General features: G+C 39.6%; 1 long non-coding RNA gene across 1 annotated transcript; it reads left to right on the forward strand.

Annotated features, from left to right (window-relative positions):
* The first annotated feature begins 3397 nt into the window (after nt 1-3397).
* Nucleotides 3398-8659, forward strand: LOC123508178. The gene is made up of 3 exons (XR_006675880.1): nt 3398-4451; nt 7358-7478; nt 8540-8659. It is a non-coding gene; the product is annotated as an uncharacterized LOC123508178 (long non-coding RNA).
* Nucleotides 8660-14609: the final 5950 nt, after the last annotated feature.

Consider the following 14609-nt stretch of genomic DNA (forward strand, 5'->3'; position numbering starts at 1 on the left):
TATATATATATATATATATATATATATATATATATATATATATATATATATAAAAAAGACCCTTATCAGTTTGATAAAGAGCCACAGATTATTAATTATTGTTTATGAAATATTGACTAAAGTAAGCCGCAAGGGTGAGCAAAATTCAAAATTACTTAGCATGACGGTTTGCCCGTCATCTTTACACTCCACTTTATTTCCTTTCCCACTATTGCCCTCAACACTTCCCTTCCCACCAACTTTTACTCTTCATAGTTTCACCCATCTTTTCTATCCCCCCCTTCAACGTTCAACGTTCAACGTTCCGCGCGGGAGCCGGTGTAGCAGTTACAAGTGAAGTCCCGGGTAGAAGTGAAGTCTTTTTCAAACATCGTTCGTACTGCACCACTCAGTCGGTCTGAGAGCCCGTGACGTGCGGAGGGTGATGTTATTAGTCTAATACAGAGTAGAATGGCTGTGAATACATATGCGGGCTGCCGACCATGATGATATTAATGAAAAGAGTAAGGAGAGGAAACTAAGGAGATGCGAATATAAGCAATAATAATAATAATAATAATAATGATATATATATATATATATATATATATATATATATATATATATATATATATATATATATATATATATATATATATATATATATATATATAGAGAGAGAGAGAGAGAGAGAGAGAGAGAGAGAGAGAGAGAGAGAGAGAGAGAGAGAGAGAGAGAGAGAGAGAGAGAGAGAGAGATCTGAAGTAATAACTGAGTCCAACAGTTAAAGGATTTGACTCGTTGCCTTCACTTATGATATATGACATTCTCTCTCTCTCTCTCTCTCTCTCTCTCTCTCTCTCTCTCTCTCTCTCTCATAACCTACGGTGCGCGTTGTTTTCCTGAAGTATATAAAAAAATGTGGTATACCAACGTAGACTTGTCATTTATTTAGAGTGAAATAATGTGTAAATAAAGCCTTGGTTATGATAACGTGAAGGTTGATAACGAACGAGAATGTTGGCAAACAAGTGGCTTAATGGATGCACCAGTGGGAGTGCCATATACCATACCTCTCATTGGTTGGTGCAAATTTGAAATGAATTGAATTCAAGAGAGAGAGAGAGAGAGAGAGAGAGAGAGAGAGAGAGAGAGAGAGAGAGAGAGAGAGAGAGAGAGAGATTGGGGGGAGGGTTTGTTGAGGAAGGGGATAACGAGTGATAGAGAGGAGGGAACATACAGGGGGAGATAGGTGGGTGGGGCTAGGGGGTGAGGTAGTAGTGACTGTCCGAATGCCTTCGGTTCGATTCCCCGGCCGAGTGGAGATATTTGGGTGTGTCTCCTTTCACGTGTAGGTGCTGTTCACCTAGCAGTGAGTTGGTACGGGATGTAAATCGAGGAGTTGTGACCTTGTTGTCCCGGTGTGTGGTGTGTGCCTGGTCTCAGGCCTATCCGAAGATCGGAAATAATGAGCTCTGAGCTCGTTCCGTAGGGTAACGTCTGGCTGTCTCGTCAGAGACTGCAGCAGATCAAACACTGAAACGTGGAACAGTTTCAGTGAAGAAGTGGTGTCGGCAACGAGTGTGCATAGTTTTAAAGAAAAGTTGGGTAAGTGTAGATATGGAGACGGGGCCACACGAGCGTAAAGCCCAGGCCCTGTAAAACTGCAACTAAGTAAATACACTTCATTCAAAGAAAAAAATGTATATTTGTACTTCAGCAGGAGAGAGAGAGAGAGAGAGAGTCTCTCTCTCTCTCTCTCTCTCTCTCTCTCTCTCTCTCTCTCTCTCTCTCTCTCACACACACACACACACACAAAGTTCTATCTTAAGTGTATGGCTAAGGGAATATTTTAATATTTTAGCTTCATTTTGTTAGGTCAGGTTACGTTAGTCAGGAAGAGAAGGGAAGGGAAGCTAGGATAGAGTAGGCAAGGGTAGACATGACCGGATAGGCTAAGATATGCTACTCTTACATGCTCCAATGAATGATTAATATTTCACTCCAGAATTTCAGAATGCAATGTTTTATTTGATGGCAAGATAAAATACGGGAGAAGCGGCCTTGAGAACACGGCTAATAGTATCTCTGCCCTTTGAAAATAGTCATGGTGAGAGTAGAGCATGACGAGGCTTTCTACTGAAGTGGCCACCTTGAGCATACATACACATGTAAAATACCACAAAATTGGTGTATGTATGTAATATCTTCCATAATAACCCCCAACATCCACCACTGGAATAGCCTTACCTCACCTCTCCTTACCTTGACTCACCTGATAGCCTATACCCTTTTCAGCACACGATAATAGGTTGTTGCATGAGATACTACAACTGGAGCTTTATAAGGGCACCACAGATCTGAAGCTGCGGGAACGGGAAATCAGTGTGTATTGTATTGGATGAGATGAGATACTACTACTACTACTACTACTACTACTACTACTACTACTACTACTACTACTACAGCTATATAAGGGAACCAACCACAGATCTCAAGATACGGGAACGGGAAATTAGAGTGTATTGCATTGTATTGGATTTGTGTTGTATTGGATGAGTATTGGATGACTACTACTACTACTACTACTACTACTACTACTACTACTACTACTACTACTACTACTACTACTACTACTACTACTACTACTACTACTACTACTACTACTACTACTACTACTACTACTACTACTACTACTACTACTACTACTACTACTACTACTACTACTACTACTACTACTACAGCTAGATCTGAAGCTACGCCGATCAACTTATTCAGTAGCCTAATGAAGAAATACGTCAAGCAACGGGAAATCAGTGTGTATTGTATTGTATTGGGTGATATACTACTACTACTACTACTACTACTACTACTACAACAACAACAACAACAACAACAACAACAACAACAACAACAACAACAACAACAACAACAACTACTACTACTACTACTACTACTCTGAAGTTACGCTGGTCAACTTATTCCGTAGCCTAATGAAGAAACAGAACAAGCAACGGAAAATCGTGACGCTGCACAGGGCTTTCATCTTCCTCTCGTCCCTATTCTGTTCAACTCTCTAATGCGAGAGTTAACCAGTACTCTTAATCATTCACACCTTTCTCTGGTAAACTCTGGAACTCCCCTGTCTGTTTCTCTTCCTACGACTTGACTTCTTCTAAGAGGAGGTCTCAAGACACTTATCCCTGGATGTTTGGTTATCTCGTGTTTTTTAAGGGAATTGGCAACTCAGTAGGCTTCTTTTTATTTCCATATTTTGTTGCTCCTGGCCACTTGTCCCTTCTGCATAATAAAAAAAAAGTTACGTACCTTTTTCAGACATCAAGAAAGTCAGTGTGTACTGATGTTAGTGTAAAGGGTTAAGAAAAGTGACCTATGTTGAAAGTACAGGTAATATGCAAGATATGTAGCTTAATGTAGATGCAAGGCTGATTTGAATGAGGCACTTGAGTTTACTTCACAATAGTTTCATACCTCAAGGCTCACGGCACACCCAAACATACCAAAACACCCCAAAATGACCCAAAACACTACAAAATGACCCAAAACACCCTAAAACATCCTAAAACGCATCAAAACATTCCCACACACCCCAAAACACGCCTAAACTATCCCTAAACACTCCAAAATATCCCAAAACACCATAAAACACCGCCACAGCACTCCTTGGAGATATTGTCAAAGAATATATATAAACAAGACTGCTTGCTTGCTTGTTTAAGAAAGTTGGGTGAAGAGATTTAAGGGTGGGTATAGAAGAAGAAAACAGTCAGAAAATGAAGGAAAGATGAAGATATACAGATCGTGGTCAGGCCACGTTGCTATTTTTCATCTAGTGCGGTAGAAGTGTCTCGCTCGATCTTAGGTTCAATTACCCAGCCTAGAAGGTTGCCTCTTAAATGTAAAGTTTCCTTGTTTTTTTTTTTTTTTTTTTTCCTTTTTCCTTTTCCTTTCCCTATCCTTTTCCTTTTCCTTTCCTTATCCTTTTCCTTTTTCTCCTTTCCCTTCTTGTTCCTTTTCCCCTTTCCACTGGCAGGCCACAACTAAAAAAATAAATAAGAAAAATAAAACAAATAGAACATCCTAATCCAACAGATGGCAGTGGCTAATATTTACATATGTACACAGTGCAGGTGCATAGATTGTCTCTTAAGTCTCAATGTGTTTGTTCTCATACAATTAAAGGACTGGGTTGTCTTAAGTTTTAAGGTCTCTTATTCAATGTTTTGATGCTACCTTTGGCCCAGCCGATTCCTCTCCTCCCCCCGCAGCCGGATGCAGCAAGCATTGACCGGTAGACACCACCCCTTGCCAGAACGGGGAAGAAGGTCCACAGGGAGCCACCTGCTCCACACACTGTGTTCTTGACCAACACGTCCCGCCCCAGCAACTCAGGGCGCGGAGCAGAGGAGAACAGCAAAGATCGCAAAGCACGCATCATTTCCCTGCTACAGGTAAGTGTGTATTAATGCTGATCTGTCCTTTACAGGAGTGTTGGAATGTAGAGGGATTTCGATATGTAATGGAGTTGGAGCAGCCGAGTGTGAGTATGGTAAGTATTATTTGTATACTGGTTCAGGTGAGGTGTTGTATAGACTTAAACTGCTAGGTAAATTGCGGTTGTATCGATAAATGTTTCTCTATTTTCTTTTAGTTTAATGATTGTTTGGTGTTCAAGGTCTTCTAATCTATCCCATATTTTTTTTGCTCTCTCATGCAGCCTGATATTTAGGGGTAGTGTATTGGTGATTTCATGTATTTGTATGTTATTCAGTGTGTATGGGTACCTCTGATTCATCGCAAATCTCAGTGCTTTATTTTGGACCTTTTGTAACTTGCTTATTTGTGTTTTGCTAAGAGAATGAATGGGTATTTGGGGATAGTCTAGGATCGGAAGTATTAGAGCTTTTACAAGATGAATTTTTATTTTATTTGGCATTTCTTGTAACCTGTATAGTTTCTTAAGAGCTGCGAGGGCTTTATTTTTCCTCTCTTTCATATGTATCCATATGTATCCATTTGTTGTGATGTGTAGTCCTAAGCATTTACCCTCGTATTGAAATTCTATTAAATCATCTTCTATATTCAGTGGATTTGTTATTTTGGCGCCCAGATGTAATGGCGTAAATTTCGTAAGGTTCGTTTGGATTCTCCATAATTCTTCAAATCTATTAACATGTAATATTGCTCTTTCTGTCTGTTTGTTCATTATGTTTTTTGATTTGCCAGGATACCCTACTATTTGTGTTATATCATCTGCATAGCTTATATTGATGTGTCTGTTGGAAATTTCAAGATCGTTAGTATATATTGTGTATAGAGTGGGTGAGAGAACACTGCCTTGTGGGACTCCGCATGCTAATTCAAATGTTGGCCCTATGTGGTTTATGATTTTTATTGCTGCATGGCGACCGTCTAGAAAATCAGAGAGAAATTTTTCAATAGTGATAGGTAGTTGTAAATGAAGGATCTTATATTTTAACCCGGTGTGCCATACCTTATCAAAAGCTTTGGTGACATCTCTTAAAATTACTTGACACTGCCCTGAGTCAGCTTTGTGTTGAGCGATTTGTTCTGTTATTACTGCAAGGGCGTGTGTTGTGCCTCTTCCTGTTCTGAATCCAAATTGATTTTCGTTATATATATTATTGATTTCTAGGTGTGTTCTAAGCCTTTTGTTGATAATCCTTTCTAAGATTTTTCCAGGTACTTCAAGCAATGAAATTGGTCTGTAGTTTTCGACTTTATATGGTGATTTTCCTTGCTTTGGAATTAATCTTACAATTGCTTTTTTCCAACGGACTGGAAAGTAGCCTGCAGAAAGAGTGTTAATAAATATGTGAGAGAGTCTTATCATTGCATTTTCAGGAAGCTGTTTTAAAATGTTTTTATTGATTCCGCTTTCTCCTGGGCTTGTGTTTTTAATATGCTTAATTATTTGTTTGATTTCATCAGGTGTTATTGTTTGGTCTACTATACTCGTTCCAAGGCGTGTAATGTCAGCAGAATCGTATGGCGTGATTCTGTGTAGGTTATTTTGCATATAGTGTTGAATCTCATTATTTCCATCGTCCTCTTCCTCTTCACTCCTAAATATTTGAGCCCAGTGTTGTCTATGTAATTGTTCTTTTCCCATTTTTGTATATATTTTTGTGTTGTTCTGATCTATCAAATAATGTGGGTTGGGGAGGAAACTGCCTGTTATAATCTTAATTTTGCTCCAAAAATTTTCTGGGTTTCTATACATGGTTGCAGTTTCCTCTATTAATCGGTGCCAATTCATATTACTTTCTTCTAATAGCTTTGCTTCCAGCACAGTTTTGAGATATCTATAGTTTCTATAAAGGTGGTAACTCCAGCCATGCTCAAGCGAGTGGTTTCTGATAGCATTAAACCTCACTATTATTTGCTTTGTGTTTTCAGTAAGTCTTGGGGCTTGCAGCTGTCGATACGTAGTGGTTGGGATGTAATTCTTAATTGCAGAGTCTATGGAATTATGCCAGTTATCTATTGCAGTGTCAATGTTTTCTAGCTCAGTGAGGTTTAAGTTGTCGTTGTTCAGATTATTCTCTATGTGCTCTTTGAATTTGTCCCATTCAGCCTTTTGTATGTTCAGTCTTGGCGGCGCCGGTATCAGTATTGGTGAGGCTGAAACTGTCATAATTATTGGGATATGATCACTAGTGGTGAGGGGGCCGGGTGTTATATGAGTGCTGTGGTATGTTCTGTAGTTGGTAAGTATTATATCTGGCGTAGTGCCTCTCTCATGTGTGTAAAATGTTGGGAAGTTTGGGCCAATATGCTGTATGGTTCTATTGTGTATTAAAGTATGTATCTGTCTACCTTTTGTGTTGGAATTTTGGTAGCCCAGACATGGGTGGTTTGCGTTTAAGTCTGTGATCATGTATACTGGTGTCTTTCGTCTAAAGAGTTTTATGAAATCGGGAATAGGGATGAACTGTCTTGCAGGAGGTTGGTATAAGGTGGCAAATATTATTTTACCTGTTGAGGTTTCTATTTCGATTGCTAATATATCAGAGATAAAGTCGTCTATTGTTTTGAACCTCAAGTTCTTTTTTATGGCTATTGCAGAGCCATCAGCTGGGTGATTTAAGGTATTTTTCTTAATGATGTTATAGTAAGGTATTTTCATGGTTTGTGAGTCTGAAATACAGTGGCTATTTATAAGTATAATGTGTGGATCAATATCTCTATAGATGTTTGATAGTGTTATTCTTCTATTATGCCAATGCTGGACGTTGTGCTGTATGATTTTCAGTGTTTGAGTAGCCATTGTATTTGTAATGTTGCTATTTGTTTGAGTCATGATTTACTTTGAGCATTTCCTTTGTCTTCGCAGGATGTCCTTCGGTGGTGGTGTCTTCTCTGCTAAATATCCAGATCTAATTTTCTTAAATATACTGTCATCCACCATGTGCCAGCAAGAGTTATCCATTTTGATTTTATTTGATTCTATTAAGGTAAAGAGTTCTGAGTCATCTATTGTGTGGTCTGAGAATGTGTATTTGAGGACGCTGTTGTTCATTTTTGTTGTCAGTTCCGTTGATGTCATGTTGTCTGGCCAGCCTGAGCTTTCAGGGGTGTAGATTTTTAGCTGAATATCTTTGCTGTTTAATTTGGGTTTATGGATTGCTTGTGTTGTGATGGTTGTTTCTTTTTCTGTTGGCTCCCTGATATATTCGTTTTGTTGAGCTTTCTTATTTCCTACACTGTAATCTTCCTTTGCATTAACCAGATCTTGTTTTTCATCTTCTCCTCCTTCTTTTCCTGGGTCTCTCTCTTCTTGTGTCAGAATCTTAATAAATTTATTGGAGTCTGGTGTCTTCGGAATCTTGATTGTGGGAAGGTTATTAGCTGTTAGTGTGGAGTTCAATTCCTTCTCATAGCATCCTGGTTCTGTGATATTTAGTATGTGGGCGTGCAGCATGCATGCATATATCTTCAGGTGGGTTTCTTTGTTGACTGGTGGGGATGCAGCCATATTCCAGGGGGTTGATTGGTGACTTATCACATTGGCGTATGTTTTGTTTTCCTTTTCCTTTTCTCTTTTCTGTCTAATTATGTCTTTTCTCATGGGGCATTTCATTGACGTAGTTCTGTGTTCCCCTTGACAGTTTATGCATTTTTTCATTGAGCTGGTACATTCACGCCATGTGTGTGTTGTTACCGCACATTCTGAACATATTTTGAATTCTTTTTGGTGGTGGCATGAGTTGGTGTTATGGTCTTCTAGTGCATAACACCTGAAACAAGTCTTGATGCTGTAGAATTTTTCTTGTTGTATTTGATATCCTGGAATACTCATTTGAAATAACTTTATGCCTTGGTCTGCTGTTTTAATTGGTGTTCCTGCATCTCCAAATGTTATTTTCATGGTCTTTGAGTTTGGGAATTTGTAGACAGTGGTGATGATGTTGATCCAGCTATTATGTTGCATGAGCTCCTGTGCAATATCATCTTCAGTATTGTTGAATATATGTGGGTCTACATTGAAAACTATTATCGATCTTTTTGCTTTCAGTTCCGGGGGAATTTGTGGAGAAAAGCTGAGTTCTTCAAGATCTGTGGATGTTTTGACTTGGAATAGCTTGTCAAGATCTTCATCCGTGGATGTTATTACTACGTAGCCGTCATTCACAGGTATCAGTTTCGTAATATAGATGTCATTGTTGGAGAGAGCATTCTACAATCACTGTTGTGTATAATTATGAAAAAAAAGTGTCCTATCTTGCGTATGAGGCGAGTCAAGACAACTTAAAAAATCACGCGCCTCTCTCTCTCTCTCTCTCTCTCTCTCTCTCTCTCTCTCTCTCTCTCTCTCTCTCTCTCTCTCTCTCTCATTATTATTTCTTATTCTTTACTTTCCTTTGCCACTTCCTTCATGAACTCCACCTATCAGCCCCATCCCTCTCCCCCTTCTCCTCCTGTACCTACTATCCCGCCTCGATTCTCTGTGGGTACTTAGATGTAGTTACCAAGCAGCCAGGTATGTTGCTGTTTGGCTTTCCCTTGTATCACTTTTTATTCATCCATCTCTTCCTCCTCTCCCTCCACCTCCTCCTCCTCCTCCTCCTCCTCCTCCTCCTCCTCCTCCTCCTCCTCCTCCTCCTCCTCCTCCTCCTCCTCCTCAACTTGGTCCATAAAGGGTCGATCGAATTCAGTGCTGAGGTCAGTCAGGTCACTCTCACTTTTCACACACACACACACACACACACACACACACACACACACACACACACACACACACACACACACACACACACACACACACACACACACACACACACACACACACACACACACACACACACACACACACACACACACATATGTAATTGTAAATTACTTATTGGTTACTGCACATTACTCTCCATAAAATTGAAAAAACATCCATCCTTCCATAGGATATATATATATATATATATATATATATATATATATATATATATATATATATATATATATATATATATATATATATATATATATATATATATATTTTCATCACCTTCCGTGGCGTTTAACTGGTTTAATGGTTTGATTTTTTATTTACTGTTCTAAAAGATTGAAGGTGGTGATGCATCTCTCATCAAGGTGTCAGCTGACTAAATATTCCATGCTCTCTCTGTATTTAGCAACTTATCAAACGCTCTCAGGGACATTATCAAGCATGTATTCTGTATTCTTTTCGATTTTCCAAAATACAGTTCCCTTAAAAACTCTTGCTGAAGATCCACGCTCATTTCTTCGATGTGTCCACTTCCTTACCGATATTTGCTTATGTCTGTCAGCTTCTATTTCTGTATCCAGAATATTTCACAATGCAGTGATTTTGACACACTATTAATCACTATATTTGCCACTGCCATGTAGACCGACGACAGTGATATCTTCAGAGTATCACGGTGGTTATATAAGTGTTGGTGAGATCCCGGAAAACACACTCTTGAGATCAGCCAGTGATCTCAGATCTAAGCCTAATTGCTCGAATTACTTACTTATGTGTGAACACTCAATTGGCTTTGGAAAATTAGGAGCAAGTAACTTAGACACTTGAGTTGCCTCTGAACTTATCTGTCGTGGTGACATAACACAAATAATCTCTCTCTCTCTCTCTCTCTCTCTCTCTCTCTCTCTCTCTCTCTCTCTCTCTCTCTCTCTCTCTCTCTCTCTCTCTCTCTCTTTTCCTCCTCATTATCATTTTCCTTCTCCTGTCATATTTTACCGCCTCCTCTTTCCTTTTTTTTCTTTATATAGGTAGAGAAATAATCAATTATTCGTTTACTTTGCCTTCTATTTTTCAAGTTTATACAAGTTAAGTCGACCATCACAATATGAGACATATATAATATATATATGTGTCATAATGTGTGTGTGTGTGTGTGTGTGTGTGTGTGTGTGTGTGTGTGTGTGTGTGTGTGTGTGTGTGTGTGTGTGTGTGTGTAATTCATCAAGGTCGTTTGCTGGTCACCCAGACAGTCTTCATCATTACGGACCGAGCTCAAGAGAGAGAGAGAGAGAGAGAGAGAGAGAGAGAGAGAGAGAGAGAGAGAGAGAGAGAGAGAGAGAGAGAGAGAGAGAGAGTTCATATTTTCCTTTCTGTTTTATTTGTTTTTTCTTCTTCGTTGTATCTTTTTTTTTCTCCATTCACGTAGCAATTGTAGAATTCCCTGTATGTTTTCACTTCTTCCTTTTCCTCCTTCTCCATTTAATTCCTTTTCAGTATTAATAATAATAATGCTAATAATATTATCATTATTATTATTATTATCATCATCATCATCATTATTATTATCAATATTATAATTATTATTATTATTATTATTATTATTATTATTATTATTATTATTATCATAATTATCATTATTGTTATTACTACTACTACTACTACTACTACTACTACTACTACTAACATTATTATTATTATTATTATTATTATTATTATTATTATTATTATTATCATTATTATTATTATTATTATTATTATTATTATTATTATTATCTTTTTTTATTATCATTATCATCATTATCATAACTGTTATCATCATTATCGTCATTGCTATTATCAATATAAAATTCTCTCTCTCTCTCTCTCTCTCTCTCTCTCTCTCTCTCTCTCTCTCTCTCTCTCTCTCTCTCTCTCTCTCTCTCTCTCTCTCTCTCTCTCTCTCTCTCTCTCTCACACACACACACACACACACACACACACACACACACGTCTTTGGATATGTAAGTACACTGACTCACTGAGCGAAAATTAACAAAGGTTCTCAGTCAGTTTGGGGACCAATGGGACCGATCGCGATCTGCTATGGAGGTGCCTTCAACCGCCAGATGGGTTAATTATTTCACAGCAAGTTGGTCAACTGGAACGTACTTTTCTGCACGTTTTGTAAATATTAAATGGTTTAATAAAATAGTTATAATCTTTCTAAGAATGTACTCGTGGCATATAAGCTAAAAAAGTGGAAATATTTATATATATGTAGAGCGCTCTTCTTTACTATCTCCATTTCTGGGACAAAAAACAGAAAGATCATTAATGGGAAAAGCTTAGTTTCGATGCCTTTTTCTTTCCATAAAATTTAATATGAATTGCATTCATACAGAAAATCACAACAATTAATAGTCTTAAGAAATTAACAGTATAGAGGATATTGTCTACCATGCACCGAGATTGTTCTATCGAAAAGTAAACAAATCTAGCGTGTTAAGAGCCATGGCCACTCGCTTCCAGTCGCTGTATTCAAATAACTCAGGATCAGGATGGGATGGTGATGGTCCCTTATTCCAGTTTATAAAATGTTTTGAGCAAACTGCGTGGAACTTGGATGCCTTCCAGGTCGGCCCGCGCTTACACCTTGTTTCCCAAAGTCATCTCCGTGCTGCATCTTTTTTCCTGGGAAAGACACTCCAGCTGGAGCCTTTCACGTCTCTATCTCGCTTGCGCGAAGTCGATTTGCAGTCTGCAACTGCACGTATACACTGGCATAGCGTCTGAAGTATATTTGGTGACTCCAACAGGATCCGGGCCATGCTTGTTGTGATTCAGTTACGAAAATTCGGTTTCGGTAATGTTGGCCAGGTTATTTCGGCACAGACTCAGAAAATCGTTTTGTTTTTTAAATGCTACTCAGTGATATTTGCTCTGCGCTTTTTGAGTGGAGCATTATCCTATGCAGAAACTCTGAAAATTTTGTGATAAGGTATATATGTACTATTAGACTTACAAAAAATATTTTGATGGGACACTGGTACATCCATACTTTGCACCATTAGGAAAATATATTTGCATATTTTTTATGTCATTTTCAATCAGACACATAGATAAATAGCCAAACGTCTATATTATGAGATATGTAGGCATGAATATCAGTATATATATTTTTTTCAATAGGGCTTCCACAAGAGCAACAGTTCGGCGGGATAGGCAGGACCAACTTGTGAATTAAACCAGCTGGCGAACAATGAAAACTACACAGATAGCGATTGGTGCCATTGTCTTGAGTCTCAATTGGTTTGGGGACCAGTTGTCCTGGATCTCTCTCTCTCTCTCTCTCTCTCTCTCTCTCTCTCTCTCTCTCTCTCTCTCTCTCTCTCTCTCTCTCTCTGTCTGTCTGTCTGTCTGTCTGTCTGTCTCTCTCTCTCTCTCTCTCTCTCTCTCTCTCTCTCTCTCTCTCTCTCTCTCTCTCTCTCTCTCTCTCTCTCTCTCTCTCTCTCTCTCTCTCTCTCTCTCTCTCTATCAGTGAAATTTTTCTGGGTTTCAACCCAGTTGAAAGATTAAGATATAGAGCAAGGTAAGTTGTATAGCTTAGGAAGAAAGGAGAGGAAACACACAGAAATATATAGGTACTACCTACTCCAGCGGTACCTGGTCCCCCCCTTCTAAAAGGGGTCGTAGGGGCACCCACTGGAGCCTCTATCAGAGACTTTGCCTATCCTGTCAGTTGCTGTCAGGCAGCACGCACACCAATCCCGTATGGAAGACGGTATTAAACAAAAAAAGTGGTACACACCAAGACCCACCCAAGGGGGAGAAGGCAGAGCGATCAGTGCCCCCCCCAAGGGTATCGTTGGCTGCTCCGCGAGGGAGGCGAGAGGAAGTATGCAGATTAAGGCACAGAGGGACGCTAACTGTCTCAGGATGGGTCATTGGATGTGCTGTCGCCGGCAGCCTGAAGGGTCACCTCTCAAGCCGTAGGGCGAGCACACACGCCAGTAAACCTGACCAGAGAGCAGAACTGAGGATTGGGTAGGGGTAGGTTAGGAACACCACAGGGGCGGCCTCTCACCGGGAAGGGAGAGGCCCGGTACACAAATGGGTCCTTTGGTAGTCTATTTCGGGAAAATCCCCGAAGGCTTAATATGAGGCAGGAGTTCGTTTGGTGTTTTCCAATGGTGTGGTAGGGCAGGTACCAGTGTTCTGTGCTTACAAGGGTGCGGCCAAATAGGCAGGTGAGCTTGTAGTACCGGGTCCTATGCCTCTAACTGAGTTCTCCGTGGAGTTCCGAGATGGTGAGCTGCGCCGCTGCGCGGGATAGGCAGACAAATCCTTCTCTGTGGTTCCCGCGCAGCGGCGCAGCTCACCGGCGCAGCTCACCATCCCAGCTACTGGGAGGCCACTTGGAAGAGACCAATCAGCGCACTCCACTTTCCAGCGCACCGCGACGTGATCCACTTGTACTGTATATATCCTCCTTTGCCTACAGTATACGAATACATCATCACAGATAAAATCGACCTGCAGGGATGCTGGAAAGTTACTGATGAGGCAAACTTCAGGAAACTGAGATCAGGCCTACACATAGAGAAAACTCCAACACCATCCAAACACATCAGAACACAAAGACAAAAAGCACCTAATACACCATGAACACAATCAAAATACTACAACACAATGTATTACATTGGAGGACCAATAAAAACAATCTCATATTTACATACAATACAATAGATCCTGATATCATCCTCCTTAACAGCCACGGGCTAAAAGATGATGAACCATTAAAACTATTTGGCTACACAACATACAAAACAAACTCAAGTAACGAAATAAATGATGGAAGTGCTATTCTAATAAAAAGTGACATCAAACACAAAATCAATGACAACTTCATCACAGACGTACTCCAAGTTACAATAGACACAAACATAGGCCCTATTAACATAGCTACTACCTATCTTCCTCCTAGGCGACCCTACATTCCATTCCCAGATTTCCATAAATTATGCTCCAACCACACCCCAACCTATATAATTGGGGATCTAAACGCCAAACATCCTATAATAGGTGACACCTACAGCAACACAGTGGGCAAAGGTCTAAAATCCATGATAGACAGCTACACACTAAAACATCTAGGACCTAACTTCACCACATACACCTCAGGCAGAAGCAACACAACGCCCGACTTAGTACTAAGCAACAACAAAACATACCATAACCACATCATAGAGGAAGGACCATCCACAACATCGGATCACATACCCATCATACTTACCATCACAGCTACAGCAATAAAAATTAAAACACAACCACAATATAACATGAAGGAGGCCAACTGGGAACACTTCAACAATGACATCTCAAA

Source organism: Portunus trituberculatus, chromosome 3, assembly GCF_017591435.1.
Source record: "Portunus trituberculatus isolate SZX2019 chromosome 3, ASM1759143v1, whole genome shotgun sequence".
Taxonomy (NCBI): domain Eukaryota; kingdom Metazoa; phylum Arthropoda; class Malacostraca; order Decapoda; family Portunidae; genus Portunus; species Portunus trituberculatus.